The sequence below is a fragment of the Vigna unguiculata genome, chromosome 3, assembly GCF_004118075.2.
Source record: "Vigna unguiculata cultivar IT97K-499-35 chromosome 3, ASM411807v1, whole genome shotgun sequence".
Taxonomy (NCBI): domain Eukaryota; kingdom Viridiplantae; phylum Streptophyta; class Magnoliopsida; order Fabales; family Fabaceae; genus Vigna; species Vigna unguiculata.
In genome coordinates, this window is record NC_040281.1 from 45,899,263 (window position 1) to 45,921,174 (window position 21,912).

Genomic DNA, 21,912 nt, shown 5'->3' on the forward strand with positions numbered 1-21,912 from the left:
GAAGTCAACGAAAATGAAGAGTTTAAAAAAATTAAAAAAAGTGAGAAAATAAAATTCAAAATAAAGAATTTAAAAACTTTAAGAAAGGAACTCAATAACATAAGTAAAATTTTGCAAAAACAATTTCAAGAATATCATTAAAGATTTGAAAAGGATCAAGAAGTTGATCAAAACTTTAAAAAACAATTCAAAAAGTTTAAGAAATGAAAATTCAAGAAAAGAAAAATAAGTAAAGAAAGTTTAAAAATAAGTTTTTGAAGAAATTTTTGAAAATGAAGAGTTTAAAAAAGTTAAGAAAAGTGAGAAAATAGAGTTCAAGAAAAAGAATTTAAAAACATTAAAAGGATTAAAAAATGTGATGATAAAAATTTTACAAAACAAATTTAAAGAAAATATTTGGAGATTTAAAAAGGATCAAGAAGTTCATAACAACTTTAAAAAAGAATTTAAAAAGTTTAAGAAATGAAAATTCAAGTAAAGAAAATAAATAAATAAAGTATAAAAATAAATTCTTGAAGAAGTTTTGAAAATGAAGAGTTTAAAAAAGTTAAGAAAAGTGAGAAAATAGATTTCAAGAAAAAGAATTTAAAAACTTTAAGAGGATAAAAAAATGTGATGATTAAAATTTGACAAAACAAATTTAAAGAAAATGTTTGGAGATTTAAAAAGTATCAAGAAGTTGAAAACAACTTTAAAAAAGAATTTAAAAAGTTTAAGAAATGAAAATTCAAGTAAAGAAAAATAAGTAAAGAAAGTGTAAAAATAAGTTCTTGAAGAAGTTTTTGAAAATGAAGAGTTTAAAAAAGTTAAGAAAACTGAGAAAATAGAGTTAAAGAAAAAAAATTTAAAAACTTTAAGAGGATAAAAAAATGTGATGATTAAAATTTTACAAAACAAATTTAAAGAAAATATTTGGAGATTTAAAAAGGATCAAGAAGTTGATAACAACATTAAAAAAAATTTAAAAAGTTTAAGAAATGAAAATTCAAGAAAAGAAAAATAAATAAAGAAAGTGTAAAAATAAGTTCTTGAACAAGTTTTTGAATATGAAGAGTTTAAAAAAGTTAAGAAAAGAGAGAAAATATAGTTCAAGAAAAAGAATTTAAAAACTTCAAGTGAAGAAAAAAATGTGATGATCAAAATTTTACAAAACAAATTTAAAGAAAATATTTGGAGATTTAAAAGGATCAAGAAGTTGATAACAACTTTAAAAAAGAATTTAAAAAGTTTAAGAAATGAAAATTCAAGAAAAGAAAAATAAATAAAGTATAAAAATAAGTTATTGAAGAAGTTTTGAAAATGAAGGGTTTAAAAAAGTTAAGAAAAGCTAGAAAATAGAGTTAAGGAAAAAGAATTTAAAAACTTTAAGAGGATAAAAAAATGTGATGATTAAAATTTTACAAAATAAATTTAAAGAAAATATTTGGAGATTTAAAAAGGATCTAGAAGTTGATAACAACTTTAAAAAAGAATTTAAAAAGTTTAAGAAATGAAAATTCAAGAAAAGAAAAATAAATAAAGAAAGTGTAAAAATAAGTTCTTGATGAAGTTTTGAAAATGAAGAGTTGAAAAAAGTTAAGAAAAGTGAGAAAATATAGTTCAAGAAAAAGAATTTAAAAACTTTAAGAGGATAAAAAATGTGATGATTAAAATTTACAAAACAAATTTAAAGAAAATATTTGGAGATTTAAAAAGGATCAAGAAGTTGATAACAACTTTAAAAAAGAATTAAAAAGTTTAAGAAATGAAAATTCAAGAAAAGAAAAATAAGTAAAGAAAGTGTAAAAATAAGTTCTTGAAGAAGTTTTGAAAATGAAGAGTTTAAAAAAGTTAAGAAAAGTGAGAAAATAAGTTCAAGAAAAAGAATTTAAAAACTTTAAGAGGATAAAAAAATTGATGATTAAAATTTTACAAAACAAATTTAAAGAAAATATTTGGAGATTTAAAAAGGATCAAGAAGTTGATAACAACTTTAAAAAAGAATTTAAAAAGTTTAAGAAATGAAAATTCAAGAAAAGAAAAATAAATAAAGAAAGTGTAAAAATAAGTTCTTGAAGAAGTTTTGAAAATGAAGAGTTTAAAAAAGTTAAGAAAAGTGAGAAAATATAGTTCAAGAAAAAGAATTTAAAAACTTTAAGAGGATAAAAAAATGTGATGATTAAAATTTTACAAAACAAATTTAAGAAAATATTTGGAGATTTAAAAAGGATCAAGAAGTTGATAACAACTTTAAAAAAGAATTAAAAAGTTTAAGAAATGAAAATTCAAGAAAAGAAAAATAAATAAAGAAAGTGTAAAAATAAGTTCTTGAAGAAGTTTTGAAAATGAAGAGTTTAAAAAAGTTAAGAAAAGTGAGAAAATATAGTTCAAGAAAAAGAATTTAAAAACTTTAAGAGGATAAAAAAATGTGATGATTAAAATTTTACAAAACAAATTTAAAGAAAATATTTGGAGATTTAAAAAGGATCAAGAAGTTGATAACAACTTTAAAAAAGAATTAAAAAGTTTAAGAAATGAAAATTCAAGAAAAGAAAAATAAATAAAGAAAGTGTAAAAATAAGTTCTTGAAGAAGTTTTGAAAATGAAGAGTTTAAAAAAGTTAAGAAAAGTGAGAAAATATAGTTCAAGAAAAAGAATTTAAAAACTTTAAGAGGATAAAAAAATGTGATGATTAAAATTTTACAAAACAAATTTAAAGAAAATATTTGGAGATTTAAAAAGGATCAAGAAGTTGATAACAACTTTAAAAAAGAATTTAAAAAGTTTAAGAAATGAAAATTCAAGAAAAAAAAATAAATAAAGAAAGTGTAAAAATAAGTTCTTGAACAAGTTTTGAAAATGAAGAGTTTAAAAAAGTTAAGAAAAGTGAGAAAATATAGTTCAAGAAAAAGAATTTAAAAACTTTAAGAGGATAAAAAAATGTGATGATTAAAATTTTACAAAACAAATTTAAAGAAAATATTTGGAGATTTAAAAAGGATCAAGAAGTTGATAACAACTTTAAAAAAGAATTTAAAAGTTTAAGAAATGAAAATTCAAGAAAAGAAAAATAAATAAAGAAAGTGTAAAAATATGTTCTTGAAGAAGTTTTTGAAAATGAAGAGTTTAAAAAGTTAAGAAAAGTGAGAAAATATAGTTCAAGAAAAAGAATTTAAAAACTTTAAGAGGATAAAAAAATGTGATGATTAAAATTTTACAAAACAAATTTAAAGAAAATATTTGGAGATTTAAAAAGGATCAAGAAGTTGATAACAACTTTAAAAAAGAATTAAAAAGTTTAAGAAATGAAAATTCAAGAAAAGAAAAATAAATAAAGAAAGTGTAAAAATAGTTCTTGAACAAGTTTTGAAAATGAAGAGTTTAAAAAAGTTAAGAAAAGTGAGAAAATATAGTTCAAGAAAAAGAATTAAAAACTTTAAGAGGATAAAAAAATGTGATGATTAAAATTTTACAAAACAAATTTAAAGAAAATATTTGGAGATTTAAAAAGGATCAAGAAGTTGATAACAACTTTAAAAAAGAATTAAAAAGTTTAAGAAATGAAAATTCAAGAAAAGAAAAATAAATAAAGAAAGTGTAAAAATATGTTCTTGAACAAGTTTTTGAAAATGAAGAGTTTAAAAAAGTTAAGAAAAGTGAGAAAATATAGTTCAAGAAAAAAATTAAAAACTTTAAGAGGATAAAAAAATGTGATGATTAAAATTTTACAAAACAAATTTAAAGAAAATATTTGGAGATTTAAAAAGGATGAAGAAGTTGATAACAACTTTAAAAAAGAATTAAAAAGTTTAAGAAATGAAAATTCAAGAAAAGAAAAATAAATAAAGAAAGTGTAAAAATATGTTCTTGAACAAGTTTTGAAAATGAAAGTTTAAAAAAGTTAAGAAAAGTGAGAAAATATAGTTCAAGAAAAAGAATTTAAAAACTTTAAGAGGATAAAAAAATGTGATGATTAAAATTTTACAAAACAAATTTAAAGAAAATATTTGGAGATTTAAAAAGGATCAAGAAGTTGATAACAACTTTAAAAAAGAATAAAAAGTTTAAGAAATGAAAATTCAAGAAAAAAAAATAAATAAAGAAAGTGTAAAAATATGTTCTTGAACAAGTTTTGAAAATGAAAGTTTAAAAAAGTTAAGAAAAGTGAGAAAATATAGTTCAAGAAAAAGAGTTTAAAAACTTTAAGAGGATAAAAAAATGTGATGATTAAAATTTTACAAAACAAATTTAAAGAAAATATTTGGAGATTTAAAAAGGATCAAGAAGTTGATAACAACTTTAAAAAAGAATATAAAAAGTTTAAGAAATGAAAATTCAAGAAAAAAAATAAATAAAGAAAGTGTAAAAATATGTTCTTGAAGAAGTTTTGAAAATGAAGAGTTTAAAAAAGTTAAGAAAAGTGAGAAAATATAGTTCAAGAAAAAGAGTTTAAAAACTTTAAGAGGATAAAAAAATGTGATGATTAAAATTTTACAAAACAAATTTAAAGAAAATATTTGGAGATTTAAAAAGGATCAAGAAGTTGATAACAACTTTAAAAAAGAATATAAAAAGTTTAAGAAATGAAAATTCAAGAAAAGAAAAATAAATAAAGAAAGTGTAAAAATATGTTCTTGAACAAGTTTTTGAAAATGAAGAGTTTAAAAAAGTTAAGAAAAGTGAGAAAATATAGTTCAAGAAAAAGAATTTAAAAACTTTAAGAGGATAAAAAAATGTGATGATTAAAATTTTACAAAACAAATTTAAAGAAAATATTTGGAGATTTAAAAAGGATCAAGAAGTTGATAACAACTTTAAAAAAGAATTAAAAAGTTTAAGAAATGAAAATTCAAGAAAAAAAAATAAATAAAGAAAGTGTAAAAATAGTTCTTGAACAAGTTTTTGAAAATGAAGAGTTTAAAAAAGTTAAGAAAAGTGAGAAATATAGTTCAAGAAAAAGAATTTAAAAACTTTAAGAGGATAAAAAAATGTGATGATTAAAATTTTACAAAACAAATTTAAAGAAAATATTTGGAGATTTAAAAAGGATCAAGAAGTTGATAACAACTTAAAAAAGAATTTAAAAAGTTTAAGAAATGAAAATTCAAGAAAAAAAAATAAATAAAGAAAGTGTAAAAATAAGTTCTTGAACAAGTTTTGAAAATGAAGAGTTTAAAAAAGTTAAGAAAAGTGAGAAAATATAGTTCAAGAAAAAATTTAAAAACTTTAAGAGGATAAAAAAATGTGATGATTAAAATTTTACAAAACAAATTTAAAGAAAATATTTGGAGATTTAAAAAGGATCAAGAAGTTGATAACAACTTTAAAAAAGAATTTAAAAAGTTTAAGAAATGAAAATTCAAGAAAAAAAAATAAATAAAGAAAGTGTAAAAATATGTTCTTGAACAAGTTTTTGAAAATGAAGAGTTTAAAAAAGTTAAGAAAAGTGAGAAAATATAGTTCAAGAAAAAGAATTTAAAAACTTTAAGAGGATAAAAAAATGTGATGATTAAAATTTTACAAAACAAATTTAAAGAAAATATTTGGAGATTTAAAAAGGATCAAGAAGTTGATAACAACTTTAAAAAAGAATTTAAAAGTTTAAGAAATGAAAATTCAAGAAAAAAAAATAAATAAAGAAAGTGTAAAAATAAGTTCTTGAACAAGTTTTGAAAATGAAGAGTTTAAAAAAGTTAAGAAAAGTGAGAAAATATAGTTCAAGAAAAAGAATTTAAAAACTTTAAGAGGATAAAAAAATGTGATGATTAAAATTTTACAAAACAAATTTAAAGAAAATATTTGGAGATTTAAAAAGGATCAAGAAGTTGATAACAACTTTAAAAAAGAATATAAATAGTTTAAGAAATGAAAATTCAAGAAAAGAAAAATAAATAAAGAAAGTGTAAAAATATGTTCTTGAACAAGTTTTGAAAATGAAGAGTTTAAAAAAGTTAAGAAAAGTGAGAAAATATAGTTCAAGAAAAAAATTTAAAAACTTTAAGAGGATAAAAAAATGTGATGATTAAAATTTTACAAAACAAATTTAAAGAAAATATTTGGAGATTTAAAAAGGATCAAGAAGTTGATAACAACTTTAAAAAAGAATATAAAAAGTTTAAGAAATGAAAATTCAAGAAAAGAAAAATAAATAAAGAAAGTGTAAAAATATGTTCTTGAACAAGTTTTTGAAAATGAAGAGTTTAAAAAAGTTAAGAAAAGTGAGAAAATATAGTTCAAGAAAAAGAATTTAAAAACTTTAAGAGGATAAAAAAATGTGATGATTAAAATTTTACAAAACAAATTTAAAGAAAATATTTGGAGATTTAAAAAGGATCAAGAAGTTGATAACAACTTTAAAAAAGAATATAAAAAGTTTAAGAAATGAAAATTCAAGAAAAGAAAAATAAATAAAGAAAGTGTAAAAATATGTTCTTGAACAAGTTTTTGAAAATGAAGAGTTTAAAAAAGTTAAGAAAAGTGAGAAAATATAGTTCAAGAAAAAGAATTTAAAAACTTTAAGAGGATAAAAAAATGTGATGATTAAAATTTTACAAAACAAATTTAAAGAAAATATTTGGAGATTTAAAAAGGATCAAGAAGTTGATAACAACTTTAAAAAGAATAAAAAGTTTAAGAAATGAAAATTCAAGAAAAAAAAATAAATAAAGAAAGTGTAAAAATATGTTCTTGAACAAGTTTTTGAAAAGAAAGTTTAAAAAAGTTAAGAAAAGTGAGAAAATATAGTTCAAGAAAAAGATTTAAAAACTTTAAGAGGATAAAAAAATGTGATGATTAAAATTTTACAAAACAAATTTAAAGAAAATATTTGGAGATTTAAAAAGGATCAAGAAGTTGATAACAACTTTAAAAAAGAATTAAAAAGTTTAAGAAATGAAAATTCAAGAAAAAAAAATAAATAAAGAAAGTGTAAAAATATGTTCTTGAACAAGTTTTTGAAAATGAAGAGTTTAAAAAAGTTAAGAAAAGTGAGGAAATATAGTTCAAGAAAAAGAATTTAAAAACTTTAAGAGGATAAAAAAATGAGATGATTAAAATTTTACAAAACAAATTTAAAGAAAATATTTGGAGATTTAAAAGGATCAAGAAGTTGATAACAACTATAAAAAAGAATTTAAAAAGTTTAAGAAATGAAAATCAAGAAAAAAAAATAAATAAAGAAAGTGTAAAAATAAGTTCTTGAAGAAGTTTTGAAAATGAAGAGTATAAAAAAGTTAAGAAAAGTGAGAAAATATAGTTCAAGAAAAAGATTTAAAAACTTTAAGAGGATAAAAAAATGTGATGATTAAAATTTTACAAAAAAATTTAAAGAAAATATTTGGAGATTTAAAAAGGATGAAGAAGTTGATAACAACTTTAAAAAAGAATTTAAAAAGTTTAAGAAATGAAAATTCAAGAAAAAAAAATAAATAAAGAAAGTGTAAAAATATGTTCTTGAACAAGTTTTTGAAAATGAAGAGTTTAAAAAAGTTAAGAAAAGTGAGAAAATATAGTTCAAGAAAAAGAATTTAAAAACTTTAAGAGGATAAAAAAATGTGATGATTAAAATTTCACAAAACAAATTTAAAGAAAATATTTGGAGATTTAAAAAGGATCAAGAAGTTGATAACAACTTTAAGAAAGAATTTCAAAAGTTTAAGAAATGAAAATCAAGAAAAAAAAATAAATAAATAAAGTGTAAAAATAAGTTCTTGAAGAAGTTTTGAAAATGAAGAGTTAAAAAAGTTAAGAAAAGTGAGAAAATATAGTTCAAGAAAAAGATTTAAAAACTTTAAGAGGATAAAAAAATGTGATGATTAAAATTTTACAAAACAAATTTAAAGAAAATATTTGGAGATTTAAAAAGGATGAAGAAGTTGATAACAACTTTAAAAAAGAATATAAATAGTTTAAGAAATGAAAATTCAAGAAAAGAAAAATAAATAAAGAAAGTGTAAAAATATGTTATTGAACAAGGTTTTGAAAATGAAAGTTGAAAAAAGTTAAGAAAAGTGAGAAAATATAGTTCAAGAAAAAAATTTAAAAACTTTAAGAGGATAAAAAAATGTGATGATTAAAATTTTACATAACAAATTTAAAGAAAATATTTGGAGATTTAAAAAGGATCAAAAGTTGATAACAACTTTAAAAAAGAATATAAATAGTTTAAGAAATGAAAATTCAAGAAAAGAAAAATAAATAAAGAAAGTGTAAAAATATGTTCTTGAACAAGTTTTTGAAAATGAAGAGTTTACAAAAGTTAAGAAAAGTGAGAAAATATAGTTCAAGAAAAAGAATTTAAAAACTTTAAGAGGATAAAAAAATGTGATGATTAAAATTTCACAAAACAAATTTAAAGAAAATATTTGGAGATTTAAAAAGGATCAAGAAGTTGATAACAACTTTAAGAAAGAATTTAAAAAGTTTAAGAAATGAAAAATCAAGAAAAAAACAATAAATAAATAAAGTGTAAAAATAAGTTCTTGAAGAAGTTTTGAAAATGAAGAGTATAAAAAGTTAAGAAAAGTGAGAAAATATAGTTTAAGAAAAAGAGTTTAAAAACTTTAAGAGGATAAAAAATGTGATGATTAAAATTTTACAAAACAAATTTAAAGAAAATATTTGGAGATTTAAAAAGGATGAAGAAGTTGATAACAACTTTAAAAAAGAATATAAATAGTTTAAGAAATGAAAATTCAAGAAAAGAAAAATAAATAAAGAAAGTGTAAAAATATGTTATTGAACAAGGTTTTGAAAATGAAAAGTTGAAAAAAGTTAAGAAAAGTGAGAAAATATAGTTCAAGAAAAAAATTTAAAAACTTTAAGAGGATAAAAAAATGTGATGATTAAAATTTTACATAACAAATTTAAAGAAAATATTTGGAGATTTAAAAAGGATCAAAAAGTTGATAACAACTTTAAAAAAGAATATAAATAGTTTAAGAAATGAAAATTCAAGAAAAGAAAAATAAATAAAGAAAGTGTAAAAATATGTTCTTGAACAAGTTTTTGAAAATGAAGAGTTTACAAAAGTTAAGAAAAGTGAGAAAATATAGTTCAAGAAAAAGAATTTAAAAACTTTAAGAGGATAAAAAATGTGATGATTAAAATTTCACAAAACAAATTTAAAGAAAATATTTGGAGATTTAAAAAGGATAAAGAAGTAGATAACAACTTTAAAAAAGAATTTAAAAAGTTTAAGAAATGAAAATTCAAGAAAAGAAAAATAAATAAAGAAAGTGTAAAAATATGTTATTGAACAAGGTTTTGAAAATGAAAAGTTGAAAAAAGTTAAGAAAAGTGAGAAAATATAGTTCAAGAAAAAAAATTTAAAAACTTTAAGAGGATAAAAAAATGTGATGATTAAAATTTACATAACAAATTTAAAGAAAATATTAAGAGATTTAAAAAGGATCAAGAAGTTGATAACAACTTCAAAAAACAATTTAAAAAGTTTAAGAAATGAAAAATCAAGAAAAGAAAAATAAATAAAGAAAGTGTAAAAATAAGTTCTTGAAGAAGTTTTGAAAATGAAGAGTATAAAAAAAGTTAAGAAAAGTGTAAAAATATAGTTCAAGAAAAAGAATTTAAAAACTTTAAGAGAATAAAAAAATGTGATGATTAAAATTTTACAAAACAAATTTAAAGAAAATATTTGGAGATTTAAAAAGGATCAAGAAGTTGATAACAACTTTAAAAAAGAATTTAAAAAGTTTAAGAAATGAAAAATCAAGAAAATAAAAATAAATAAAGAAAGTGTAAAAATAAGTTCTTGAACTATGTGATACATAAGAAGTGAATCCCTTTGAATAATAAAAATAATATGTTTAATAAATTTTAAAACTTTTTACGAAAACTAATAGGTAGCTCTGCACTTATTTGTTTATTAGGTCCCACCTTTTTGCCTATTTTTTTCTTCAAGGCAGTCACCTAGTGAAAGTAATAAGGGTTGATTTTTGTAACTTATATTCAAACCTGTGATACATAAGAAGTGAATCCCTTTGAATAAAAAAATTATATTGTTTAATAAATTTTAAAACTTTTTACCAAAACTAATAGGTAGCTCTGCACTCATTTATTTATTATGTCCCACTTATTTGCCTATTTTTTCCTTCAAGACAGCCACCTAGTGAAAGTAATAAGGGTTGATTTTTGTAACTTATATTCAAACTTGTGGTACATAAGAAGTGCATCCCTTTGGATAATAAAAATAAATTGTTTAATAAATTTTAAAACTTTTTACGAAAACTAATAGATAGCTCTCCATTTATTTGTTTATTATGCCCCACTTATTTACCTAACTTTTTCTTTAAGGCACTCACCTAGTGAAAATAATAAGGGTTAAGTTTTGTCTTTTGGTTAATAAATAAAAATTCATGAGTATATTTTAACACATTGTAGGAAAATAATACGTTGCTCTCCACTTATTTGTTTATTATGCCCCACGCCTATTTTTTTTTCAAGGCAGCCACCTAGTGAAAGTAATAAAAGTTTATTTTTGTAACTTATAATCAAACTTGTGGTACATAAGAAGTGCATCCTTTTGGATAATAAATAAAAATTGATGAATATATTTTAACACTTTGTACGAAAATAATTTGTTCCTCTGCACTTATTTGTTTATTATGCTCCACTTATTTGCTTATTTTATTCTTCAAGGCAGCCGCCTAGTGAAAGTAATAAGAGTTGATTTTTGGAACTTATATTCAAACCTGTGGTCCATAAGAAGTGAATCCCTTTGAATAATACAAATAATTTGTTTAATAAATTTTAAAACTTTTTACCAAAACTAATAGGTAGCTCTGTACACATTTGTTTATTATGTCCCACTTATTTGCCTATTTTTTCTTCAAGGCAGCCACCTAGTGAAAGTAATAAGGGTTGATTTTTGTAACTTATATTCAAACTTGTGGTACATAGGAAGTGCATCCATTTGGATAATAAAAATAAATTGTTTAATAAACTTTAAAACTTTTTACGAAAACTAATAGATAGCTCTCCACTTATTTGTTTATTATGCACCACTTATTTGCCTAATATTTTCTTTAAGACACTCACCTAGTGAAAGTAATAAGGGTTAAGTTTTGTAATTTATAATATGACTTGAGGTACATAAGAAGTGCATCCTTTTGTTTAATAAATAAAAATATATGAGTATATTTTTACACGTTGTTCAAAAATAATACGTTGCTCTCCACTTATTTGTTTATTATGCCCCACATATTTGCCTCCCTTTTTCTACAAGGCAGCCACCTAGTGAAAGTAATATGAGTTGATTTTTGTAACTTATATTCAAACCTGTGGTACATAAGAAGTGCATCCCTTTGAATAGTAAAAATAAATTATTTAATAGCAGCCACCTAGTGAAAGTAATAAGGGTTAATTTTTGTAACTTATACTCAAACTTGTAGTACATAATAAGTGCTTCCCTTTGAATAATAAAACTAAATTGTTTAATAAATTTTAAAACTTTTTACAAAGACAAATAGATAGCTCTCCACTTATTTGTTTATTATGCCCCACTTATTTGCCTAATTTTTTCTTCAAGGCAGCAACTTAGTGAAAGTAATAAGGGTTGATTTTTTTGTACAAAATAATCAAACTTGTGATACATAAGAGGTGCATCCTTTTGGAGAATAAATAAAAATCAATGAGTATATTTTAACACTTTGGAGGAAAATAAAAAGTAGCTCACCACTTATTTGTGTATTATGCCCCACTTTTTTGCCTATTTTTTTGTTCAAGTCAGCCACCTAGTGAAAGTAATAAAAGTTTATTTTTGTAACTTATAATCAAACTAGTGGTACATAAGAAGTGTATCCCTTTGGATAATAAATAAAAATTGATGAATATATTTTAACACTTTGTACCAAACTAATTCGTTGCTCTGCACTTATTTATTTATTATGCTCCACTTATTTGCTTATTTTATTCTTCAAGGCGGCCACCTAGTGAAAGTAATAAGAGTTGATTTTTGTAACTTATATTCAAACCTGTGGTACATAAGAAGTGAATCCCTTTGAATAATACAAATAATTTGTTTAATGAATTTTAAAACTTGTTACGAAAACTAATAGGTAGCTTTGCACTCATTTGTTTATTATGTCCCACTTATTTGCCTTTTTTTTTCTTCAAGGCATTACGCATCGTACATAGGGGAGGTTTAAATTCACCCGTTTTTTTTTTCTCGCCATAAATAGGATTCAAGCCATTTTTTTTATCGACATGAGTGTTTTATATCGAAAAAAAATCGAATAATTTTTTTGAAACCGTTTCCTTTCTGTATTAATATAGCGGTAGAAAGAGTACTACACTGCGTATAGACTTCAAACTCTTTTTAACCATGGTAATAGTCCAAAATTTTTGGTAAATAGAGAATCAAAGTGGATTACCAATAAAGCGCGAAATGCTATGGTTCTTTAAGATTTTTCTTAATTTATTCAAAAAAGAAATGAATTCAGAAGTAATTCGCAGGATTCTGCACATTTTCTTAATTCTAACTAAACTAAAAAATGCAGTTTGGTTAAATCCAATTTATTCTTTGAAATAAACAACTCGCACACACTCCCTTTCCAAAAAAAACCAGTAGACCTAACACTACACTAAGATTTATTGGATTTGTTGCTAAAATATCGGTATTAAACACGAAACTTCCGGCGGATGGCCAAGAGCCCAAACAAAGGAAATAATCGGTTATATTTTTCATATGATCTCATCTCCTCTTATGAATAGACTAATTATCTTTCTAATATTCCTATTAGATAGATAATATAATAATCTAATTGGAATATATAATTATAGAATTTGATATAATTTGGATTGGTCAATCAATTGGAAGATTCCCTAAAAGAATGATACTTCTTAGAATTAGATACCAGTTCTTTTATCAATTGCAAAATCTATCTAGTTTGAACACTTTCAAAAAATTATCTTAAAAGAAATAAAAGAGGGGTTCATTGGACTAAACAAAAAGAAGAAAGAGGGTGAATAAGTATGTGAATACCTTTCAATTAGTCCTTAGTGAAAGTAATAAGAGTTGATTTTTGTAACTTATATTCAAATTTGTGGTACATAAGAAGTTCATCCCTTTGGATAATAAAATAAATTCTTTAATAAATTTTAAAACTTTTTACGAAAACTAATAGATAGCTCTCCACTTATTTGTTTATTATGCCCCACTTATTTGCCTAATTTTTTCTTTAAGGCAGTGATGAGTGCGTATTTTTGCCCTCATTTAATGTTTAATTATAGGTATTTAATTGAATTTGTGTGCTTAAAGATTGATTTAATTGGGATTTCCTATAATTGGGTTTATTGAGCTTGAGATACAAAAACATGTTAAAAATACCTTTTTAGTTACATAAATGTTCGTTAGATATTTTGAGGTGTGTTAGTGCAGCTGCAGCTAAGTTGAGCTCATGGAGGTGTGGAAATATATTGATTAAAGCTTTATGACACCTTAAAGATAAATCCAAGAATAAGGAATTATCAAAAGCACAAAAATTCAAGCCAAGCATTGCATGAAGACGGCAAGAAAAACTTGAAAAAGTGAAGAAGTTTGGCTAAACCAAGAAGAGAGGAACAAAAAAATTGGACCTTACGGTTTTCTTTATCTTTATGATAGAGATAATTTGGGAAAAAGATATCTTTAGATATTTTATTTGATATTTTTAAATAATTATCTTATTTAATTATATCATAAAATATTAAAAGATATTAACTACCAAATCTTTTTAAATATGACAAGATCTTCTGGAATCTTTTTAGATCCACAACAAACAAATATATATTGAAGATATTGGATTATTTAGAAGATAATTTGAGGAGATTGCAAAGGGTTGATTTGGAAAATTAATACAAATATTAATTGGTGATAATTTATCATATATCTTTAAGTAATTAATTAATTTAATTATATTAGATATTGATATTATCAACCAACTATATTTGTCAAATACTCTATATCTCTCCAAATATTTTTAAATATTTATATTTATTTTATTTTAAAAGATATTTGAGAGATTTTAGCAACAGAAAAGCCTAGTCCAATTCCTATATAAAGAGACCAAGGGAGAAGTAGAAGAAAACAAGCTCGGGACTTCGGAGTTTTGGAACCCTTAGGGGGCCTAATTTCGTTTCCTTTCTCTATCTCCATTCTTCCATTTTTATTCTGTATTCCATGAATTGTTAAACTTCTCGGGTTGATTCCATTGTAATTTCTTAATTGGATTCTGAGGTTAGATCAATTAATTTCTTTGTTCTTTTATTATTGTTGAGGTTTTCCTTCATCTATGTCTTTTATCTTTGAATCTCATAAAAAATAATGATTTTAGATCTATATGCATATTGATCATATGAGTCAAGGGTTTTTAAATTTAATTGAGACTTTACTTTGATTTTATTTAGAAACTTTCATATGATTAAATGAGTTTTTACCAATAATTGAGACTTTACTTTGATTAAAGGTATTTACTCTAACGAAAATTAATTGAGACTTTACTTTGATTAATTAAGCTTTTTATTTGGTAAGGAGATAAAAGAATAGACATGATTAGGCATAGTAAATTTGATTGAGACTGTACTTTGGTTGAATTTACTGTGGATAATCTAAAAGTTCTCACTTTTAATTGATACTGTACTTTGGTTAAAAGTGAGAACACCAACAAATTAATTGAGACTTTACATTGATTAATTTGTAAATCTATAACAATAGTTAATTGAGCAATAATCTTTAGATAACCGAGGATGAATCTATTTTGAAAAAGCAATGGAATCAATCTATTTTCTTTACTATTGTTTTTATTTCTTTTTATCATTTAAATTTTATTTCTATCTTGTTTATCTTAATCCCCTATATTTTTTATTTTATTTGACTAACTCATTTGTATAGTTTATAAGAACTAATTTGTTAAAAATCAATTCCGTGTTCGTTGGGAGACGACTTTGGGTTACTTTACCCTTACTATTTTGTTGACTACTTTCTTAACAATACTGAAGTTGTTATAAGATAAGTAGTATTAATTTGATCGCGTCAACGACAACGTTATCAAATTTTATCCATTTGTATGTGCATGACAACATGATTTCTAGAAGATTGATCTGTTTCCATTGGTATTCATTTCTTTAATCCACTGAAAATATGGAATAAAAGACCTCAGAATAAAGTTTTGAAATTGTTCAATTTTGCCCAGGAGTGCAAAAGGATAAGTGTGGGTGTGTGATGAGTTCAAGTTTTTGCCCTCATTTAATATTTAAATTTGGGGATTTAATTGAATTTTCTGTGCTTAAAGATTGATTTAATTAGGATTTGTGATTATTGGATTTATTGAGTAAGTTTGGTAAAAGTGGCGTAAAAATTGATTTTAGTTGCATAAAATATTATTGGATATTTTAACGTTTGTTAATGCAGCTGGAATTTATTTTTAGTCAATTAATAATGTGATTTTGAAATATTCAAAGTTACAAAATAAGTCCAAAATCAAGAAATTCTGAAAAAGAATAAATCAGGAGCTAAATGCACCCCCAGATTTTATTTGCACACTCTTTCCTCAAGTGGACCACAAAAAACCTGTTCTGCACCCCCAGTTTTCACTAAGTTGCACCCCTCCTACCACTTAAACTCCATTTAACCAGATCATGTCATGTGGCAATCCCCACCTCTTAAAATTAGCCAACCAAAGCAAGCCACGTGGCAACAATCCTTGCACTAACAAGCTGTCCAATGGAAGGCTGCCACGTCATCATCTTCATCTCCCAAAACCCTAACCCTAATTTTCTCCTCTCCTTCCACCACCATGGCAGCCGCCGCCGCACCTCCTCACCTCGCCGGCCACCACTGCATCACCATCACACCATTGCTGGCGACGCACCAGCAGCGACAGCACCACCGCAACAACACTGCGCCATTTCCGTCATCACTGCGCACCTTCACGTCTTCCGGCCACCATGAACAGCAACGCCATCTTCTTCTCGCGTCCAGTAGCTCTGTGCGCCACCACCATCTTCCTCCATTCGCGCCGCCGTTTCTGACAACCATCGTAGCACCTCTCCGTTCACGCTCCGCACCATTGTACCTGCTCCATTTTCACAGATCGAACCAGACACACAAACCTCCGCCACCGTTCTCGCCACCACCACGAATCTGCACCTTGCGCCACCTTCTTCCTCACGCAGCAGCCATGGAAACTGGCGCGCCACCATCTTCGTTAGCTACCATTAGCACCACAACTACGCACTCATCAGGCAGTCACCTAGTGAAAGTAATAAGGGTTAAGTTTTGTAACTTATAATATGACTTGAGGTACATAAGAAGTGCATCCTTTTGGATAATAAATAAAAATTGATGAGTATATTTTAACACTTTGTACGAAAATAATACGTAGCTCTCCACTTATTTGTTTATTATGCGCCACTTATTTGCAATTTTTTTTTTTCAAGCCAGCCACATAGTGAAAATAATAAAAGTTTATTTTTGTAACTTATAATCAAACTTGTGGTACATAAGAAATGCATCCTTTTGGATAATAAATAAAAATTGATGAATATATTTTAACACTTTGTACGAAAATAATACGTTGATCCCCACTTATTTGTTTATTATGCACCATATATTTACCTCTCTTTTTCTACAAGGCAGCCACCTAGTGAAAGTAATATGAGTTGATTTTTGTAACTTATATTCAAACCTGTGGTACATAAGAAGTGCATCCCTTTGAATAATAAAAATAAATTATTTAATAGCAGCCACCTAGTGAAAGTAATAAGGGTTGATTTTTGTAACTTATATTCAAACTTGTAGTACATAATAAGTGCTTCCCTTTTAATAATAAAAATAAATTGTTTAATAAATTTTAAAACTTTTTACAAAGACAAATAGATAGCTCTCCACTTATTTGTTTATTATGCCCCACTTATTTGCCTAATTTTTTCTTCAAGGCAGCAACTTAGTGAAAGTAATAAGGGTTGATTTTTTTGTACAAAATAATCAAACTTGTGGTACATAAGAAGTACATCCTTTTGGAGAATAAATAAAAATCAATGAGTATATTTTAACACTTTGTAGGAAAATAAAAAGTAGCTCTCCACTTATTTGTGTATTATGCCCCACTTATTTGCCTATTTTTTTCTTCAAAGTAGCCACCTAGTGAAAGTAATAAGGGTTGATTTTTGTAACTTATATTCAAACTTGTGGTACATAAGAAGTGAATCCATTTGAATAGTAAAAAAAATTGCTTAATAAATTTTAAAACTTTTTACGAAACTAATACGCAGCTCTGCACTTATTTGTTTATTATGTCCCACTTATTTGCCTAGTTTTTTCTTTAGTGAAAGCAATAAGAGTTGATTTTTGTAACTTATAATCAAACTTGTACTACTTAAGAAGTGCACCCTTTGGATAATAAATAAAAATTTAATGAGTATACTTTAACACTTTGTACGAAAACTAATACGCAGCTCTCTACTTATTATTTTATTATGCCCCACTTATTTGCCTATTTTTTTTTCTTCAAGACAAGCCACCTACTGAAAGTAATGCGACTTCATTTTTGTAACGTATAATCAAACTTGTGGTACTTAAGAAGTGCACCCTTTGGATAATAAATAAGAATTGATGATTATATTTTAACACAATGTACGATAACTAATACCTAGCTTTCCACTTATTATTTTATTATGTCCCACTTATTTGCCTATTATTTTCTTCATGGCAGGCACCTAGTGAAAGTAATAAGAGGATATTTTTGAAACTTATATTCAAACTTGTCATACATAAGAAGTGCATCCCTTTGAATAATAAAAATAAATTGTTTAATAAATTTTAAAGTTTTTTATGAAAACTAATAGGTAGCTCTTTACTTATTTGTTTATTATGCCCCATTTATTTGCCTATTTTTTTCTTGAAGGCAGCTTAGCTAGTGAAAGTAATAAGGGTTGATTTGTGTAACTTATATTCAAACTTGTGGTACATAAGATGTGAATCCCTTGGAATAATAAAATTAAATTGTTTAATAAATTTTAAAACTTTTTACCAAAACTAATAGGTAGCTCTCCACTATTTATTTATTATGCCCCACTTATTTGTCTATATTTTCTTCAAGGCAGCCACCCAGTGAAAGCAATAAGGGTTTATTTTGGTAACTTATAATCAAACTTGTGGTACATAAGAAGTGCATCCCTTTGGATAATAAAAAATTTGTTTAATAAATTTTAAAACTTTTTACGAAAACTAATAGGTAGCTCTACACTTATTAGTTTATTATGCCCCATTTATTTGCCTATTTTTTTCTTCAAGGCAGCCACCTAGTGAAAGTAATAGGGGTTGATTTTTGTAACTTATATTCAACTTGTGGTACATAAGAAGTGAATCCGTTTGAATAGTAAAAAAATTGTTTAATAAATTTTAGAACTTTTTATGAAAACTAATAGCTAGCTCTGCACTTATTAGTTTATTATACCCCACTTCTTTACCTAATTTTTTCTTCAAGACAGCCACCTAGTGAAAGTAATAAAGGTTGATTTTTGTAACTTATAATCAAACTTGTGGTACATAAGAAGTGCATCCCTTTGGATAATAAAATAAATTGTTTAATAAATTTTAAAACTTTTTACGAAAACTAATAGGTAGCTCTGAAGTTATTTGTTTATTATGTCCCACTTATTTGCCTATTTTTTTCTTCAAGCAGCCACCTAGTGAAAGTAATAAGGGTTGATTTTTGTAACTTATATTCAAACTTGTGATACATAAGAAGTGAATCCCTTTGAATAATAAAATTATATTGTTTAATAAATTTTAAAACTTTTTACCAAAACTAATAGGTAGCTCTGTACACATGTGTTTATTATGTCCACTTATTTGCCTCTTTTTTCTTCAAGGCACACCTAGTGAAAGTAATAAGGGTTGATTTTTGTAACTTATATTCAAACTTGTGGTACATAAGAAGTGCATCCATTTGGATAATAAAAATAAATTTTTTAATAAACTTTAAAACTTTTTACGAAAACTAATAGATAACTCTCCACTTATTTGTTTATTATGCCCCACTTATTTGCCTAATTTTTTTTTAAGGCAATCACTAGTGAAAGTAATAAGGGTTAAGTTTTGTAATTTATAATATGACTTGAGGTACATAAGAAGTGCATCCTTTTGGTTAATAAATAAAAATTGATGAGTATATTTTTACACGTTGTTCGAAAATAATACGTTGCTCTCCACTTATTTGTTTATTATGCCCCACATATTTGCCTCCCTTTTTCTACAACGCAGCCACCTAGTGAAAGTAATATGAGTTGATTTTTGTAACTTATATTCAAACCTGTGGTACATAAGAAGTGCATCCCTTTGAATAGTAAAAATAAATTATTTAATAGCAGCCACCTAGTGAAAGTAAGAAGGGTTGATTTTTGTAACTTATATTCAAACTTGTAGTACATAATAAGTGCTTCCCATTGAATAATGAAAATAAATTGTTTAATAATTTTAAAACTTTTTACAAAGACAAATAGATAGCTCTTTATTATGCCCCACTTATTTGCCTAATTTTTTGTTCAAGTCAACAACTTAGTGAAAGTAATAAGGGTTAATTTTTTTGTACAAAATAATCAAACTTGTGGTACATAAGAAGTGCATCCTTTTGGAGAATAAATAAAAATCAATGAGTATATTTTAACACTTTGTAAGAAAATAAAAAGTAGCTCACCACTTATTTGTGTATTATGCCCCACTTTTTTGCCTATTTTTTTGTTCAAGTCAGCCACCTAGTGAAAGTAATAAAAGTTTATTTTTGTAACTTATAATCAAACTTGTGGTACATAAGAAGTGCATCCCTTTGGATAATAAATAAAAATTGATGAATATATTTTAACACTTTGTACCAAACTAATTCGTTGCTCTGCACTTATATATTTATTATGCTCCACTTATTTGCTTATTTCATTCTTCAAGGCAGCCACCTAGTGAAAGTAATAACAGTTCATTTTTGTAACTTACATTCAAACCTGTGGTACATAAGAAGTGAATCCCTTTGAATAATACAAATAATTTGTTTAATGAATTTTAAAACTTTTTACGAAAACTAATAGGTAGCTCTGCACTTATTTGTTTATTAGGTCCCACCTTTTTGCCTATTTTTTTCTTCAAGGCAGTCACCTAGTGAAAGTAATAAGGGTTGATTTTTGTAACTTATATTCAAACTTGTGATACATAAGAAGTGAATCCCTTTGAATAATAAAATTAAATTGTTTAATAAATTTTAAAACTTTTTACCAAAACTAATAGGTGGCTTTGCACTTATTTGTTTATTAAGTCTCACTTATTTGCCTTTTTTTTTCTTCAAGACAGCCACCTAGTGAAAGTAATCAGGGTTGATTTTTGTAACTTATATTCAAATTGGTGGTACATAAGAAGTTCATCCCTTTGGATAATAAAAATAAATTCTTTAATAAATTTTAAAACTTTTTAAGAAAACTAATAGATAGCTCTCCACTTATTTGTTTATTATGCCCCACTTATTTGCCTAATTTTTTCTTTAAGGCAGTCACCTAGTGAAAGTAATAAGGGTTAAATTTTGTAACTTATAATATGACTTGAGGTACATAAGAAGTGCATCCTTTTGGATAATAAATAAAAATTGATGAGTATATTTTAACACTTTGTACGAAAATAATACGTAGCTCTCCACTTATTTGTTTATTATGCGCCACTAATTTGCAATTTTTTTTTCAAGGCAGCCATATAGTGAAAGCAATAAAAGTTTATTTTTGTAACTTATAATCAAACTTGTGGTACATAAGAAATGCATCCTTTTGGATAATAAATAAAATTGATGAATATATTTTAACCTTTGTACGAAAATAATACGTTGATCCCCACTTATTTGTTTATTATGCACCACATATTTGCCTCTCTTTTTCTACATGGCAGCCACCTAGTGAAAATAATATGAGTTGATTTTTGTAACTTATATTCAAACCTGTGGTACATAAGAAGTGCATCCCTTTGAATAATAAAAATAAATTATTTAATAGCAGCCACCTAGTGAAATTAATAAGGGTTGATTTTTGTAACTTATATTCAAACTTGTAGTACATAATAAGTGTTTCCCTTTGAAGAATAAAAATAAATTGTTTAATAAATTTTAAAACTTTTTACGAAAACAAATAGATAGTTCTCCACTTATTTGTTTATTATGCCCCACTTATTTGCCTAATTTTTTCTTCAAGGGAGCAACCTAGTGAAAGTAATAAGGGTTGATTTTTTTGTACAAAATAATCAAACTTGTGGTACATAAGAAGTGCATCCTTTTGGAGAATAAATAAAATTCAATGAGTATATTTTAACACTTTGTAGGAAAATAAAAAGTAGCTCTCCACTTATTTGTGTATTATGCGCCACTTTTTTGCCTATTTTTTTTTCAAGGCAGCCACCTAGTGAAAGTAATAAAGGTTGATTTTTGTAACTTATAATCAAACTTGTGGTACATAAATAGTGTATCCTTTTGGATAATAAATAAAAATTGATGAGTATATTTTAACACTTTGTACGAAAATAATACGTAGCTCTCCACTTATTTGTTTATTATGCCCCAGTTATTTTCCTACATTTATTTGTTTATTATAGCCCACTTATTTGTCTATCTTTTTCTTCAAGGCAACCACAGTAATATGGGTTTATTTTTGTAACTTATATTCAAACTTGTAGTACATAATAAGTGCTTCCCTTTGAATAATAAAAATAAATTGTTTAATAAATTTTAAAACATTTTACAAAAACAAATAGATAGCTCTCCACCTATTTGTTTATTATGCCCCACTTATTTGCCTAATTTTTTCTTCAAGGCAGCAACCTAGTGAAAGTAATAAGGGTTGATTTCTTTGTACAAAATAATCAAATTTGCGGTACATAAGAAGTGCATCCTTTTGGAGAATAAATAAAAATTG